Source organism: Colius striatus, chromosome 14 (genome assembly GCF_028858725.1).
Source record: "Colius striatus isolate bColStr4 chromosome 14, bColStr4.1.hap1, whole genome shotgun sequence".
NCBI lineage: Eukaryota > Metazoa > Chordata > Aves > Coliiformes > Coliidae > Colius > Colius striatus.
In genome coordinates this window covers 5,927,005-5,944,117 of record NC_084772.1, presented here as the reverse complement: position 1 = coordinate 5,944,117, position 17,113 = coordinate 5,927,005, and positions in this window count along the sequence as shown.

Here is a 17,113-nt window from a genome sequence, read left to right as displayed (position 1 = left end):
AAGCATAAAGTGTACAACTATTTTGTGCTCTAAGAACACACATTTGACAAAGTCCCTGAAAAGGCTGTTCTGCAGAAGTCGCTGATGTTTTCCAGAAGGAACTTCTTGCAGAAACATAGTGTTTGGAGCAGATTCTCATCTGCCAGCCATTGTCCTGATGCATTCCTTTAGATTTAACTACATTTTCTGATAAGCAATATGTTCATTTGAAAGATGAAATATATTGCAGATAAGTAAGACAGTAATGGCTCATCAGGATCAATGGTGACAGATTATATTTCTGAGACAGGAAGGGTCTACTTACATACATCTGAATTCAGAATTAGGCTCTCTGTGTACTTGTACATTAAATTGACATATTCTTTCAGCACATAAGTTTGTTCTTGCAGGTTTCCAGTAAATGGAAAACAACACCAAAAATCAAAGCTCTTACCAAATGTACTCCTGTCCCTAAATAATACTGCTAATTAATGATAAAATACAATGTCCAGAAGTAGACTCGGTGGAACTCTCGTATTTGTTACCATTAAATCTTAATAAAGCATTCCTCCATGAAGGATATCGGGCACAATCCATGATATTTTTGCCATTTTGTGTCTATGTGAATCTATAATAATCTATAAGAATCACCTGATTAATGCTTCAGAACGCACTATAAATATTCATTTCAGCAAAAATTGTAAAGAATAAGCCAATCAATAATGCTGTACAGGATGAGTCTAATACACATTGCAATCCTCTAAATGCAATGATAAAAGAGCAGATTATTTCCCCCTTCATTTTTTACAATAATCTCGTGTAGTTTAAATTATCTACATCTATCAACTCCACACACTGGCCAAAGCTGAAACAGTGTTGACCAGATCCACAGAAGTCAATTAGTTATGCCAATTTGCTCCAGCTGAGAATTGATTCTTGGTTGTCTCTATACTTCCTAGATACTATTCTGTAGGAAGCATTGCATTAATGAAGCTTGGTCAGCATATAAGGGAAATGTCAACATGAAATTCCTTCTCACCACCTCTTGGACTTCATTAAACAATTTTGAAAAAAATCCCTAGACAGCCACAGTTTTTCATTAAAATGGCAGGCACTTTTAAAATAACTTTAAAGGAAGGGTCTTCAGCAGTAAAGATTTAGTAAAACTATTGTCTTGTTCCTTTGACATGTTTTCCTAAATTTACAATTAAATCATTAAAAACACTCACCCAGATGCTGTCAATGAGAAATAATCACAAGGAACACAGCAAACAAAAGAAAGATCACAAAATACATTAACTTTTACGAACCATGCCTCGTGCATTAGCATTTTTAATAATGACCTCATTACCATGCAGTTCAACAAGCAAATAAAACCTGTTTATTTGATAATTTATTTATTCTAAAATAACACAACCTTCTTTCTGTGCCCTTTTGATGAGCTCACAACGTTAAAGGCACCGCTACAATCAGTTAAGTAATTATCATAGGATAAAAGCTTTTACCATGAAAAAGTTTTGTTTGAAAAAGCATGAACTGCGATTCTCATTGATAGCTTTCACCAAGTGCAGGATTCAGTACATTGTAGCACAAAGGCCTAGATTATCTCCCTCTGTTAAAGGCTTAAAATTCTACAACCAGACCATGCCAGTTACCAGTATCAGATTATGATAACAAGATCATGTTCAGTTATAAAAACAAGTGTCTAAACTTTTCTCATGTCACTTTCTATCTAAGTCCCATTGCCAGTTGTGAAAGGACCCATCTGAATGTGTGTAGAAGCTCATTTTAAAGCTAGCTCTTTGAACTGGATTCATGGGGTATTTGCATAAGAAGATTTGGGTAAAAAGAATGGGCTGGTGCTGCATCTGCCCATTAATATGCCTGCTAATTCAGCACATTGTAAGCCTATTGATGTATCACAAAAGGCTCAAATTCAAGGACAGTTATCCTATTGCCATTGTTAGGGTTTGAATTCAAGTAATATGTTCACTATAGGAATACAGTTGTTACAATTAGATATTTTTCTATAATGGTATAAAGAACCAACGACAATCAGAATTACAATAACACTGATAAAACTTTAGAATTCATGAATTCTATTATTTTAAAAGATGCAGGTGCTGATTAATTTTGCTTTGCATAATACTTAGATCTCAAGTGCTGGCATACTTAAAGAGCAACAGCAAATTGTGGCAGTATAACCTATCAAAATTGGCAGTCTCCCTTTAGTGTTGATGTACATTTATCTTGCTTACAAGAGTTTTAATAAAAAATTAAAATACTAAACCAAGTTTCAACAGAATGGAGGAAATGTACATCATAAGCACAAGTAGTGGGTATTTTAATCCTGCTTATGAAAAATGCAACAGCATTGCTTGTGCTATCAAGGGATATCCTACATGGAACATTTTTATGGTGAATATGAATTGTTTGAAAACACTGTATACTCACAAATGGAAAAAAAAAGAGCAGAATCAGTGATTCATGCAAGAAGCACAGAGCAGCCGCTGCAGCAGCTCCACAGTGGATTCAAAGCAGACACTGAAGCAAGCAGTGAAATAAAAAGCTGTTAGCTGAAGCACTGTAAAGAGTTTTTAAAGCACGCAACACAAATGGAATACTAAAGGACAGGCTAAAAGGAAACACATGCAGAAAACAGAAAATTAAGTCTAGTCAAACTTAGTACTTCAAGGGTCCTGAGTTTGTTTTTGTTTGAGACCACAGAGCGTGTCTCGTAGGGGGAAAAATGGGAGAATAAACATGTGGGGTTACAAGGACTTTGCAAGACAAGGCTGTGACAGTCTCTCATCGCTTTCCTCTAGGAACACCCCACCTCTATGGTGCAGAATCCGAGTGCACCAACTACCCCGTGGTGCCTTGTGCTCCCACACTGGTGCATTGTCCCCAGCCAGCCAGGCCACTGGGTGCGGGGGCACGGTGGCATTTTCTCACTCCGCATCCCTCAGAGAAGACATCAAAGACCAGAGAGATGTGCTCTTTGTTTTGTTTGGTCTCTGACTCTCAACATGTGGTTTCGCAGGCCCAAACATCGGCACCTTTTAACCTATTCTGTTCAGCTTAGGCCTTAGCTCCATTTGAGCATTAGGGAAACTATAGTAACCAATAATCTGCCTGTCCCTGAATAGAAACTATGTACCTTGTCACACAAGAGCCGGGAGGATCACCATTCGGGACAAGTTCCTTTACAGGCCCTTGGCTTTCTTTGCTGGGGCCCGTCCTGTCCTGTTGAAAAGGTGTCAAAACCCTTCGCCTTTTTGCAGTGAGGGATCTGTGTTAATGTTAATTTATATCTAACAAATGGGATATTGTCCCTCAGAATGTATCAGTATTTGATGATCTATTACAAATGTTTTCATCAAGTCATAAACGAGGGCCTTTGACAAAAGGCAAAAGGTCTTTTAAGAGAGCAGGATGGTGATAGGGAAGGCAGGAACCTGTTGTGTTGTGTTTGTTTGTTGTTTGGTTTTCCATACAAGTCCATCCCTTTGCAGGTAGTGACAAGAGCTCACCAACTTGCCCCACACCTGTGGGTTGGTCATGAAGTCCAAGCAACACGCTGAACTTGGCAGAGAGGTGAGGAGTAGAGCTTCTTTCCAGGCCCATCATTGCCAAATCAAAAGCTTTTTCCATCACCAAGTTGCAAGAGAGAACTTTGTTAGTTGTTGATTTTATTTCTGTATGTATTTTGGTAGCGATCTGATCTCCTCCTTAATGAGCCTCCCCCCAGGCACAGGGAAAATGTTATCACCCGTCCCATTTTTCACTCACTCAATCTCTCATCCAGCACTGCGCTGTCTTGTTATTAGCAGGAAAAACAACAACAACAAGTATGTATATCATGTAGATCAGAGCCAGAAAAGAAAAGCACAAATGTCAAGGGTTTGAAGAAGCAATTCAAAACCATCTTCATTTCATCTCTGTCACTCTCTCCTGACTCTGTCACACAACAGCCGCTTGCTAACAGATTTCCCTCCAGTAAAAATGACATTTTTGCTTTCTTTATAATAGTTTAATATTAATAGGGAGGGGAGCTAAATTGTTGACACTGCTGTCAAAATACCGTACTGCAAATTGAGGTATTTGGTATGAAACTCAAGACCTTCTGCATTGAGCTCTCTCACAGTGACCTGACATAAACTGGCAACTGGCAGCCGTCTGCTTTTGGCAGCTTGGCATATTTGGTCATTTATTGGGTGCATGTGAAGATCAAATGGGTTAAGATTCTTCTCCTTAAACAGCAGGGAAAAGAACATCAAAAAGGTGTAAATTTCATTTCCCCAGTTTTGATTAAGTCAAGCATGAAATGAAATGTAATACTCTCAAGTGGCAAGGGTTTATACTATTGATGTTGTTACTTCTGCTTCACAAAGCCCAATCAGCCGACAGCGAGTTGAACAAGCTAACAGAGTTTTAGGGTGGCCAGATGGAGGGTTTTTACTATGGTTGAAAAGACAGCTTAGTGCTTGCCTCTTCAAGCCAAGTCAATGCCAACTGTGTGAAATCCTGGCCATTCTATCCCTTCTTTCCCCACCTCCCCCCAACCTCAATGCTGGTGGCTAGCACCATACAGGCCTGATAAAAAACAATCCCTTCAGCAAAACAATGCATTGAATGAATATTTCTTGTCAGAAGTGTTGTTTATCTTCCCCTAAAGTGCAGAGATTTCCGAATGCATGATGCTGACCAATCTCATTACAGTATTTAAGCAAATGGAAAAACACATTCCATTTAAATGTTATCTGAAAGGAGGCCTATGCAAGAATCTGGTAGTTTCTCTGAGATTAAAATTATAGTGTTATTTGTTTTCAAGACTGTGGCGAAGCAAAAAATCTTGTCACGTGTTTTAGAAATAAATGAAGATTTAAAACTGTACCTTGTCCATCCATTAAAGGAAATGAGAGTTAATTCAGAACATTGTGAGATGCACATTGAGAAACTCTTTAGATCTAGATACAAAAGTAACAGGTCTTAAATTGAGTGTGGTCTTACTTCGTTAGGAAATTTGTCCTTTTTTTATAGGTGCTTTTTCAGGCCCCTTGTTCCCACTACATTCTCAAATTTAATGCTCTTGCCACTATACAGCTGGACTAGAATAGAGTGGCTTTAGTAAAGACTTAATAGAATCTTTAATGCTTCTAACAATCCACTCCCATTGAACTGCATTAAGTAGATATTATGGAAGGACAAAGAGCTAAATAGCTCAACATCAACCTCATTAGGCATGCAGGCAGGCCTTGAACCATTTTATGGGCAAGTCTATTGTGAGTACACTCACCAGGTTAGCTTTAAATTGCAAATGATACCCTGAAAGGGGAAGAGAAGTTTTGGAGAATGGCCTCACAGAAAGAAAATCATTTTAGGCTATAAGAAAATGAAAGGCATTGTTAAAATTGCTCTGACCGTAGCAAATGAAATACATCATGGACTTGAGAGGCTGAATGCTACACTTGAGGGTTTTTTGTTGGCTTTTTTTTTTTCTGTCCGTTTAGGAATGTGGTGTACAGCAGAATATAAACAATATACAATCTGTAAGACTTAATAAGGGTGGCTCAACATACTATCCTTTGTCTGAAGTTAAACAAATGATACAAGCACAATAATTAAGTGGAGTGGGTAAGACAAAAACCATGTCATTTGAATAAAAAGCCAAGGGTGGAGAATGTTAGGTATAAAAACTTTCCAGCACTGCAATTCTTAATCAATAAGGATTCATTTTGTTTTAGCACTTCTATGTTCAAAAATATTTGTATTTAAGATAAAAAAGTCTCTCAAGAATTGTTTGCAATTGCAAAGTGCTTTAACAACTGACATTATGATGCTGCAAGTCTGGGAACATATTCCCAAGCAGAGCCCTTCTCTGTCACCTTAGTGGATGAATAATTGTGCCTTTGCATATTCCTTGTCATAAATGGCAGGAATGAAGGGGCCCTAAGGACCACACTGGCAGGATTGGTGCTGTACAAGCAGAGTAAATTAAAACAAGGATTAGAGCAAGTATGATTGGGGATGACAAGCAGGGCAGTTGTCGCCACACAATGTGCCTTTTTGCCCATATGGTCTGTACCAAGCTTACACAGTACAAACTCTCTAACATGGATGCTTATTAAAGCATTCCTTCTTGATCAGGACATAAAGTCCTTAAAGCTTCATGTCATAGGATAAAAACAGTGTTTCTTTCACAGCACAGGCAATAGCCTCAAGCACTATTATTTATGAAGTTTTACATGCAACTACCCAATCTTTATTTTTCATTAGGTTAATATACAAGAAAGCCCATAAATGTGACAAATTAAGGTTACAGTCTGCAATCATAGTTAGGCATTGTACAGGTTATTAAATGCAAAACTAAATTAAATGAAAACTGTATTTTAAATAAAAATCAGAGCTATATTTCAAGACTACCCCCCAAAGTATGGATTTGCTGTATACAGCATTCAGGTGATTTTTAACTACTTTTAAGCGAATAACTAAAGGTATGAAGGAAGCTCAAAACAATGTGGGACTCGTGCTAGGGAAATATTGAACTGATTACATATGTATTATTATGAACAAAACAGAGAAGTAGGGCAGCTTTCCTACAGCTTACAGAAGCAGAAAAGAGCAAATTAATCTCTAAATCCTTGTGTTATCTCACAAGACATGTAATTTCCTGTGCCTCAGTTCTCCCATCTGTAAAACTGGAATAATTACACATTATAAGTATATGATACATTACAATTGTACCAAAAGCATATACATACTAGTCTTTTTTCTACTGTTTCTTTGCTTTTTACTCAAAGATCAGGTCATTGGTCCCTATTTACAGAAAGATATCCATATTCCTCAAATGCTCAGGAACATTTTAAAGTGCCAGAGAGAATTTTGACAATACTAAGGTACTATTATGATGATGTTTTCTCAGTAGGCTACTCAGTAACAAAAAGACAGAAGTGAAAGACCTTACATTTAAATTTTGTTCCTCTGTGGTCCATAATACAGCTCTATCTGACCACAAAGCAACATCAGATTTAGAGTATTCCTTCCAGCTTGATCTTTCTCTCAGTCAGAACAGCCAGTTCTGCAGTAGTAATGAATTTAGGAAAGCACCCACATGGAGTAGCATGCAAAACACAGCATTAAAGAGAACCAGCAAAAACATTGTCAGTTAGGACATTATAGGTGCCTTCAGGAATTATCCAAGAGTTTCTGCTAAACTAGATGGAGGTTTTTTAATAGAAAGCCTAAGGCCTTTTTTAAAGTCTCATAGTCTGAAGTAGAGCCTACTATATTGTTCTTGATGATTACAGCTCCTCCCAAGCTTGAGCCACTAGCACAGAAAACATTTATATACATTAGATTACTACTTTCTATCACTCCTACTTTTGGACGCTGGGGTTTGCTTCTGAAGTACTCGGATTGTTCCTCAAAGCCAAGCCTCCTTGTGCTTCGTAGATTCAATAAAATTAGTATTGAAAACATTCCTCACTTTCCATTAAGCTGTGGCAGCTGCAGAACAACCCAAGCTCCGTGGATGTACTACAGCTCTCTCTGCTTTAGCAAGTAGGCAACTCGGAACCTTCATCAACAAGTACAGGTCCAAATAAGCCTATTTCTAAAGGTCTTTGATCAACTTCAACAGGTCTTGTTGCCTAGCTACATAAAAGATGTTCAATTCCGACAGGGTAAGATGAGATCATTTAGCAATAATGTGTCAAAAAGATCTTTGATTTAGATTTAGGAAAAAATCCAAGATAGCTGTTTCCATAGACAGAAGGTATCCGAATTTCAACTGTTTAGGTCTGGCCATTATGCTCAACATAACACACCTGAGGTATCCAAGAACTGCAAGCATTTAAACTCTTTTAGAATCTATTTGTCAATCCCTTTTTGGCTTGGGTTATTTGCAGACAGTAAGTTGAGCATTATGTGTAACAACGATCAGGCCTAGAAAGTAGAGTTCTACAACAATTGTGTCATATGGGTATCTAAGCTTCCATTATATGCATTTGCTTTTAGTAAATTTGCTTTTAGGGTGGGTGAAGATTGCCAACTGGATTCCCCCAGGGCCTATCCAGAGACAGAGCCCAGATCTCCAAATACCACTTTTTCATTTAATCAGTAAAGCTTTCGTGTGTAATTTGACAGTGAACTGTTCCACCTGTCCTAGCAGAGTAACAAAACGTGTATTTCCATCACTTTGTTTTTCAACGTTTCCATCAACTTTAAACAAACCTTGAGCAATGATGAGCTTTAAGAGAAGAACCAGAAGCCAACTGGAACACTTTTTGTGAACGTACGGAGGAAGAAAGAGGAAGGGAGAATTAACTGCAGTGTCTCGTGATCTTTTTCCACACTAACTACAGATAGGATATAATTAAAAACTTTAACTGAAATAGCTATTAATATTTTGTAAATATATATTACATAGTAGCAGTTAATTTGCTTCAGTGAAGACTGACTGAAATGGAAGTTTAGTTTCTTAGTGGCATTGAAGGTAGCTCCTATCATTATTAAAAGATAAACATATAAGGACTGAGAAAACTAATTAAATTTTGTTGAGTTATCAGGAAGCCCCTTATGAATATCCTCTGGGGTAGGCTCTAATGTGAAGAGATCTCAATTTTGTGTTCAAATAATTTGAAGAGATTAATTAGTAACAACCATCAAAGACAATCGTGAGAAGATAAAGGTAATGATTTTTTTTTACATTTACCAATTTATACCTCTACCTGATGGGAAAGCTTTCACTGCATAAATCAACTATTAACAAGCCAGTTGTCTGAATTATTTTTAAGTATTTCATTTATTAGCTGTATAGTAGGAATAAAAAGCATTCTGAGATGAAAACTTAACTTTAAACCAGATTTGCATAAAGGATTAAGCTCCTTCCTGTTCAGGACTACTTTTCAATCTCAAATTAGGAGAACTGATCTTTATCCTGAATTTTGTTTTGTTCCTCTGTAAATTCAGTTTAATCCAGCTTTCTTAATTTTCACCTTCTCCCTAAACCTTCTAGGCTTGTTACATGATAGCTAAGGATCATTATCCACCCAAGCTGAGGGGGTTTTCCCTTCATTAATTTCTGTAAGAAGATTACCAGTGCTTGTTTGTTGTTGTTTAAGCAAATGATTTCCCTAAGCTCTTTGTTTTTCCAACTGGTTTACACTTTAATGCCCTTGATTGAATTTCAAACAAGAGATCAACTTGACCAACCAACTCTGTTTAGGGGGAGGGAAAAAAAAGCACTGAAGAACTTCTTGTGAACTATTTAAGCAAGAAGAGTGCTTAAAATCTTACTCAACCATTTAAAGAGATGCATCATAATTAGCATATCATTCAGGACTTGTTTAGTTTGTAAAGTCAAGGTGACTTTCCTTGAAGACAAAATTCTCTAATTACAACTGCTGTGCATGTGTCACACAAAATAGGGTTTTTTACTGATTTAATTCTATATATCTTTTCCACCCCTCTAAAGATATCTTCATTGGAAAGATGTCAGAATCTTTTCTTATTCGAAAAGGGATGGGTGGAACAAACAATACAAGATCAGGCAATTAGTATTTGCAGAGGGAATAACATTCCTGGTCAAATCATCATTTTTAAAGGAGTATATTTGAGAGAATTGACTGTGATTTAGTCTCATCTCAGTTTTTATGCTGTAAATGTAACATTTAAGCACTGTGGGCCTCTCAATGAATTTTATATACAGAAATTTGTATACACTTACAATCTAAGTCAGTAAGATAGACATCCTTAGGTAACATATTCCTGAGTAATTATCTTGTTTTAGATGCTATTATATCCTTTTTACATGGGCTAAGCAGCTCAACGAAAAGAGATCATTAGTCAAATTTAATTCCATCAAACCTCACTAATGTCTTGATGATATTTGTCTAAGTCCTGTTGTGTGATCCATATTCATGCACTGAAGGGTGGATTTTTTTTTTGTGGGATTGCAAAGTACTTCTGAGCAATGCTGTGGGAATGTGATTATTTCTACAGGGCTACTATAGGTCTGCTTGATATTTTCTTTGCAAAATGTGAGCTGCACACTATCAGAAAGTTCAGGTTCCTCAGATCACAGGCATAAATGGAGATCCATAAACGTTGTCCAGAATTACATATAAGTTTCTAAGTTGGCTATTTTGCCAAAAGCTGTTTTGTTTTTCCTACTGCTGGGCATGTGGTAGTATGCTGAAATAGCTAATATATCGAAAAACATAATAAAACTGAGCTTTTTAGTTGTATCCTAGGACTAGAATTCTATGAAATACAAAAAGTGTAACCAATAACCATCTGAAAAACAGAATATTTGCCACAAGATTAAAGTAATCACTGCCAAATGAGCAACACCCCAGATTTACCCCAGACCCTGACTATGATGTGCCTTGCCAATCAGCCTCTCTCATCCATTCCTCTTCCTGAGAAGCCCACTTGTTTTACTGTTAGATCAACTGAACAGACACCAGAGGCCCTGGGAGCACATTCCCCTGGTAATTACAGAAATAAAGCTCTTTTTAAAACAAACTACACAGGAAGAAATTATCTAAAACAAACAACAACAAAACCAAAAAAACCTCCTCACACTGTGAAGATCAAGAAACAAAAAGACAAAAAAGCCTAAAAGTCAACATAAGTTAATTCAATAATGCTAAAATTACTATTATGCAGTGTAGAGGCTTGCAGAACCCTCCAACAGCAGCACTGTCTCTAACCAGAATGCACCACACCTGAGGAAACAGCAATAAAGCACTGTGCACAGAGAGACAACTTCAATTGTGGCCTGACAGCACGAAGGGATCAGTAGCTGCAAATGCCTAGGGAAGAAATGGACAGCTCTACAAATCCTGGATCTGAATGGCATGGGAATTTTGCACCAGCTAAAACGGTGAGATGGAAGAAAAAAGTAATGAAGTAAATGTGTGTGCCAGTCAATGTAAAAAATATAAAACCAAGTATAAACATAGGGAATTAAATGATTATTAAAGTGTTCTAAATTGACAAGTGAAAGGCATTATTAATATACAATATGGGAGCTTAAGTGCTGATGAAGTGTGCACCTCAAGCAAGGCTCATGTGTGGAATTCTCCTCTGCGAGTGACCTTACACGCTGGCTACCTTACATTCCACTGTGGTCTATGCCAGCTAAGTACCTTGGAAACTTTAAGGATATGACCTTATATAACATAATTGGTATGACAGTGTTTCAAAATGGAAAGGCCATCTATTTCAACTTTGCTAGCAACAAATGATACTAGTGGATGCAACCACGTCATGTTATCAGCATGCTGTGAAAACTATCACTGGTGTAGATGTTATCCTGCATGAGATTTCCTTCTCTTTTTTTTTTTTCATTAAAGAATATCACAATATTTCTGTTCTTTGGTGACACGAGGTAGATCAATAAACAGGCAATCATTAGTTAAAACCCAGGATACTCAATCGTGAACGTTAAGCTATTGATTTGACATTCATCCTGCCACAAGTGTCTTCTTGTTAAGTGTTTCAATAATCTCATTAAATTTTTTTTTATTATTATTCAAGATCCCTGGATTCTGACAGACCCTTATATATCCAACAACTTGTAACAATGACACACTAGCCTAACTAGGAGATGAATGGTAGCAGTTCTGGAGAGTTGGAGGTAAAATTATACTAACCTATTTCTAAATAGGCTTTCTAAACGATGGATTTCTGCATATCAAAATTCAGTACTAAAATTAATAATTAAAAGGAACATGATGTAATCCATTCTAATCAGTGTCTTCTAATTAATCCCCTTTTAAAATTGCATTCAAACCATACATATGTATATATTAGCAACTGATATATAAACAGTGTCGCAGTGTATTTAAAAAAATAAACTTAACTTAGGAATTGGATACAGCAATAAAATTAATTTCATGATGATGTGTAGATTTTTAACAAAGAAATGTTGTCACTTAAAGTAATATTTGCATTTTAATATATCTTTTCCCAATCTCACCTCCTACTGTCAACACCATCAATTTCAGCACTGCTCCTTCCCCTATCTCTTTCAACATCAAAATGTGGTCCTTCCAGTATCATTATTATCAACCTGAGCAAACTAAATGTGAAAAGGTGCCACTAATAGGACAGCTTTTGACATCACATCTTGAACCAGAATAAGCAAACAGGCAAGTCAAATCTTCAGGGTCAAGCTTTGAAGTCAATTTTCTGACCCAGGAAATCATGTTCTGTGACAGTGATGACAAACGGTGAACACATGCCTTGTATAAATATGTCTATGAATGTTGCCTTACAAACATCCACAGTCACCGCCTCGCTGTAGCCAACTACAAGAAGAAAAATGGGAAGTTTATATTTTGAACACCCACTGTTTGACATGCTGCTTTAGCAAAAAAATCCAAGTCTAAAATTAGCTTCCTTTCTTACAAAAAAAAAAAAAAAAGAGAAAGCCATAGTAAAAAAGCATACATGCATGCACCTAATTTTCAATTAACCTTCAGCCAGATATCCAGAGAACAACTTAATGTATACAGTGCAAACATTTTGCTATTTGTACTCCTATGCCTAAAGCACTCTCTAGCAAAGCTTTCGAGGCACGGGACTGAAAAGTCATTGTTTATTGATTTCAAAATCTAACAGACTAATTATATATTTGTAGATGACTTGACAGATTTACAAAACTGCTATATGATTTTATAATGGAACATGCTCATGTTAATCTCCATCTATGGAGATAGCTAGAGGGGGCTGACCTTTATCTCATATTTAAAACACAAGCAATAACTGAAATTCATTTTCAATTTATTTTCCAATCATATAAAAGGAGGGGGAAAAGATTACTTTATTGAATCTTTTTTAGCTGCTAAAAGGTTGGAGACACAGTCTTGATGCCTTCCAAGGAGCTACAGGGATGGTCTATAGGGAACAGACTTAATCGAATAAACTAATCTTTGCTGTGGAGATTAAGTAGATGGCTACAGCAGAAGAGGAACAGCAGAATGCAAAGTATCAGCGGCACCATCAGCTGCTTTAAAGGTGCTGTAGGCAGTAGGAGAGCTTCCCTGTTGGGTCCACCCTACTGATCCTGCAAATTTGGTAAACTTCATGGAAATTTAATAATGCTGCTGCATTATGTTTGCCTGCTGAGCAAACAGCCTGGTGCTGCAAGGCACATATGTGATAATTTACAAGAGTTTTTTGGAAGATACTGTAGCTGCTGCTACTCAAGCCTGGGGCCTTTAAGCTGCAGAGAGAATATGCAGTGTACATCCTCAAGGTAAAGAGTACCTAGGGGTAAGGATGTGTTTCAAAGCAGTTCCTGACGGTTGGTAAAGTGTCTTACTTTGTAAGCACATCTTTTCAAACAGTGTTTGATTCCCTATGCCAATACACACATGAAGAACTGAATTAGGCTGGGCTAGAATATGTCATGATATACGACTAACAGATTTCTGCATTTTCATGTTAGCTTAAATAAAATTTGGTTATTTAGTTGGGTTTCTTGTACATCCTGTCCTTTCATTTAGCATTCCAAGTTGGAAATCCTGACTAATTATGGACTACAGGTTTCTGAGGAAATGGTAGAGATGGCACGTTCTCTCTGCAGAAAGGTATTTTTATTATGGCTTAGGAACAGTCCAAAACACACACACTGTTCCTGCACTTCAGGCCTGGCAATGAAAAGAGAAGCAAATCGGAGCAGGAACGATCCAGGTTTCAACATATACAATGAATTTATTGAATAATAATAAAAAGAAACATTTCAAAAACAATTACTGCTGCCTTTGGATCCTGTAACTTGAAAGAAAACCGCAGCCACTCTGCTCATTCCAGCAGCTTACAGTTCATGGGGTAAGCAGCGCTCGTCAATATGAATCAGCTGTGAAATGCAGGACTATGCTAGGACTTCAGTTTGAATTGGCCATCTCTGCAATATTGTTATTACAGTTAATAAAAACTGTTGCCTAACACTCTGACCACAGACCAGTGGAGCTGGGGTGGAGTGGGGCTGGGGAAAGGGTACGTGCCAGGGGGCAACACAATGTAAAAAGTATTTGAAGGAAGCTGGTATTGTGGGTTACTTCTGGAGGTGACAGGCTTGTTCAAATATTGGGTCCCTAAGTGACAGAGAATGTGAAAGAGATTGCAAATTAATTTCCAGTGTGCTTCACTGGCAGCTTAGCAATAATAAGCAAATAGTGAGGGTAGAAGATCTCTTCCTCTTTGTCAACAAGATAGGGGCTTTCAAAAGGAAAATAATAAATAAGAAGAAAAAGCTTTCTACTTTTCTAGTTTATTATTTCTAGCCAGAAGCTAGAATTCTTCCTATGGCTCCTATGCCTCTTGTGTCACACATGAACTCCTCTTGCCAGATGCCATCTATGTTTACCTTTGTCTTACTTAGTTGTCTCCCATCCCAAGTCTCTTTTATAACAATCACGGACTACATGCAGAGGATAATTATAATAATTATTATAATAATGTGCTACAGTTACAGCACACATCTGTGTGCAGGAAGGCTGTAATACCTGCAGGGCAAGTATCACAGTAGGGCCTTTAATACAGAAGACCAACAGTTACCAGTATCTATCTTGACTCTCAGGCTCCCTGGTCAATCTGAAGTTGGACAACAGAAAGTAAAGAAAGTCAAACACTGCCATCAGTCTTCCCTTCTCTCTGTGGTGTGCAGCCACCTGGGTGCAAACTGAGATTGGGGTGCACACTGTCAGTGAGTCCTGAAGTAACATCCACTGTAAAGAAAACTGTTCCCTTCCCAAAGACCGAACAAATCCAACAGCCTTCCGAAAGCAAAGAATGAGTGCTGGAAGACAATCTGGTACCAAATTAGACCAATGCTGATCTAATACATCTTGAATCACTTGCAAGGTGTGTTTGAGACTGGAAACTTTTGGTGTATCAAGACACATCCATTCTGAATGGAAGCTTTACTATGAAGCTATTTGGAGAAATAACTAATGTAACCCCATGATCTCTGTTCCAGCCTCCACAACACTAAATGGTCTCAAAAATGTCAACATTTCATGCTCAGAAGGAAAATAAAGAAGCAACATATTAATGGAGAAGCTCAGACCATGCTATTCCAGAGGACTGAAAAGGCAGAGCTGTGAGAAGGACTGTGAGGACAGGTAAAGCCCCTGCCCTAGGAAGGAGCAAATCAGAGCTCAAACACAGAAAAGTGCATCAAGATAAATACGTGGAGACCCAGGCACCATGCCAGAAACAGAGCTGCTGCAAAACAGCTCAGCTGATGGAGAGTAGGTTTACAAAGCAGGCAAAGGGGTAACTGAAGAGTGTTTAGCTAAACAAGAGTCAGCTTTACACTTGCCCACTCCAGGGCAGCCTGTGGTTGAGCTGCATCACACAGAGCTTAGTGCTGCTCAGTGCTCCAGGGCTTACTCTGGTGAGTGCATTTTATAACCAGCTCCTCACACCAAAGTAGCTGCATTGCTACCACTCCCTGAGTTACTGACCCAAATCTTACTCAGCCATGTCTAAGTGTGCTGCAGCCATCCCTCTGACATCATTGTGGAAATAACTTTTATGGCAGAAAGCAAGGAGAAAGATATGCAAGAATAAATTAATACTAAAAGCCAAACTGCCTTCCATGTGACAAAATAAGCAAAAGAATAAGCATTAGTAACATTACAAAGGACTGGTAGGTCAATTTTTACTGGAAATCAAACAAAAATTGTCTACACTTCTTCCAAGAAACTCCAGCCATGCTGATTAGTTGGTGTTTCTTAAATAGGTTCTTTTGACCAATTTTTGTCACCTCATAAATATTTTTTTTAATTAGAAAAATAAAGTTGGTTAAAATACTATCAGTAGGATTAGATATAACCTACTGAGATAATGGTTTTCTATGCTGATGACAATGTGATCACTGTGCGAGTTACATGACCTCTGCCCTTCACCCCCACAAGTTATACATTGAAAGAACACATTTGAGACAATTATTGGGTTAATTACCTGAATACAGGATATCAATGCTGTGCTCCTGTTATTAGACCCATCTCCAGGTAATAACAACACAAGTGAAATAAGAAAGAAGCTAGCTGGTAGATATCACACTGAAAAACTTGAAGTGTTTATTATTAAAGGGGGAAAGCCTGAGCATAAATAAATAAAAAAGCTATCAAAGATAAATCTGTGGAAATAGAAGAGAGGAAAAATAAGAAATCAAGAATGCAAAACTAGTGGTCATATGTGTTATGAAAACACTACTTCTGGAAAACACCTGCGGATTTAGTCACTTGTACTGTATCAGCGCCCATCAGTTTCCCGTTTGGGGAAATATACAGCCAGTTAAGAGACAGGGAGCCTTTACACGGTGTGCCATCTAAGGATGCAAAGGCCAAAACTGTGCTCAAACTCCCAGAAGTATCCATGTTGCTGCAAGAAGCACACCAAAAATCTGAATCCCAGTCATAAACACATGACTAGTCTCAGTAGATGGTATTCCTCCTGAGATCAATCTTTAAACCAAGCAAAGTGATGTACAAAGAGAGAGCTGAAGAAAGTACAACATTCAGCATGGTGTGGAGCTGCCAGTTTCTGATTTAGGAGGCATAATCAGTGGCATATCGTCTGAATGCACAAGTAAAGTTAATAGGTGTGGAAAGCCTCCCATTCCAAGCCCAGAAGTATCCCTGCTCCCAGCCATGCCCACATCCTACACTGCTGGCTAATTGGATAAGTGGGCTAGTGGAGGAACTTGCTGTCTCTCATGACCTAGAGACACCACCAGAGCTGGACAAAGGCTTTACGCCTGCCACTGGCCCTTTGCACCAGTGGACGGGAGAGGCATCCAGAGTTTGCGCTTCATCACTGCCAGCTGTTGGGGCAGGTAAGCACACAATACTCTCCAGAGCTATCAAAGCTATGTCAAATTACATGTGTTTACCTAAACCAATGCTTTCTTCCAAGCACAAGAACCAGAAGATGTCCTGTTTAATGCTTGGGGTAGATACTAATGGCATAATAGCATAGAATAAGTCAAGTACAGAAGCAGCAGGCTAATATTTTCCTGGTAGAAGCATATATTCATCCACCTATGCACTCCTGCAGTCCCTCTTTCCCATACACAGTCCCTCCATCACCCACATATATGAATCATTTC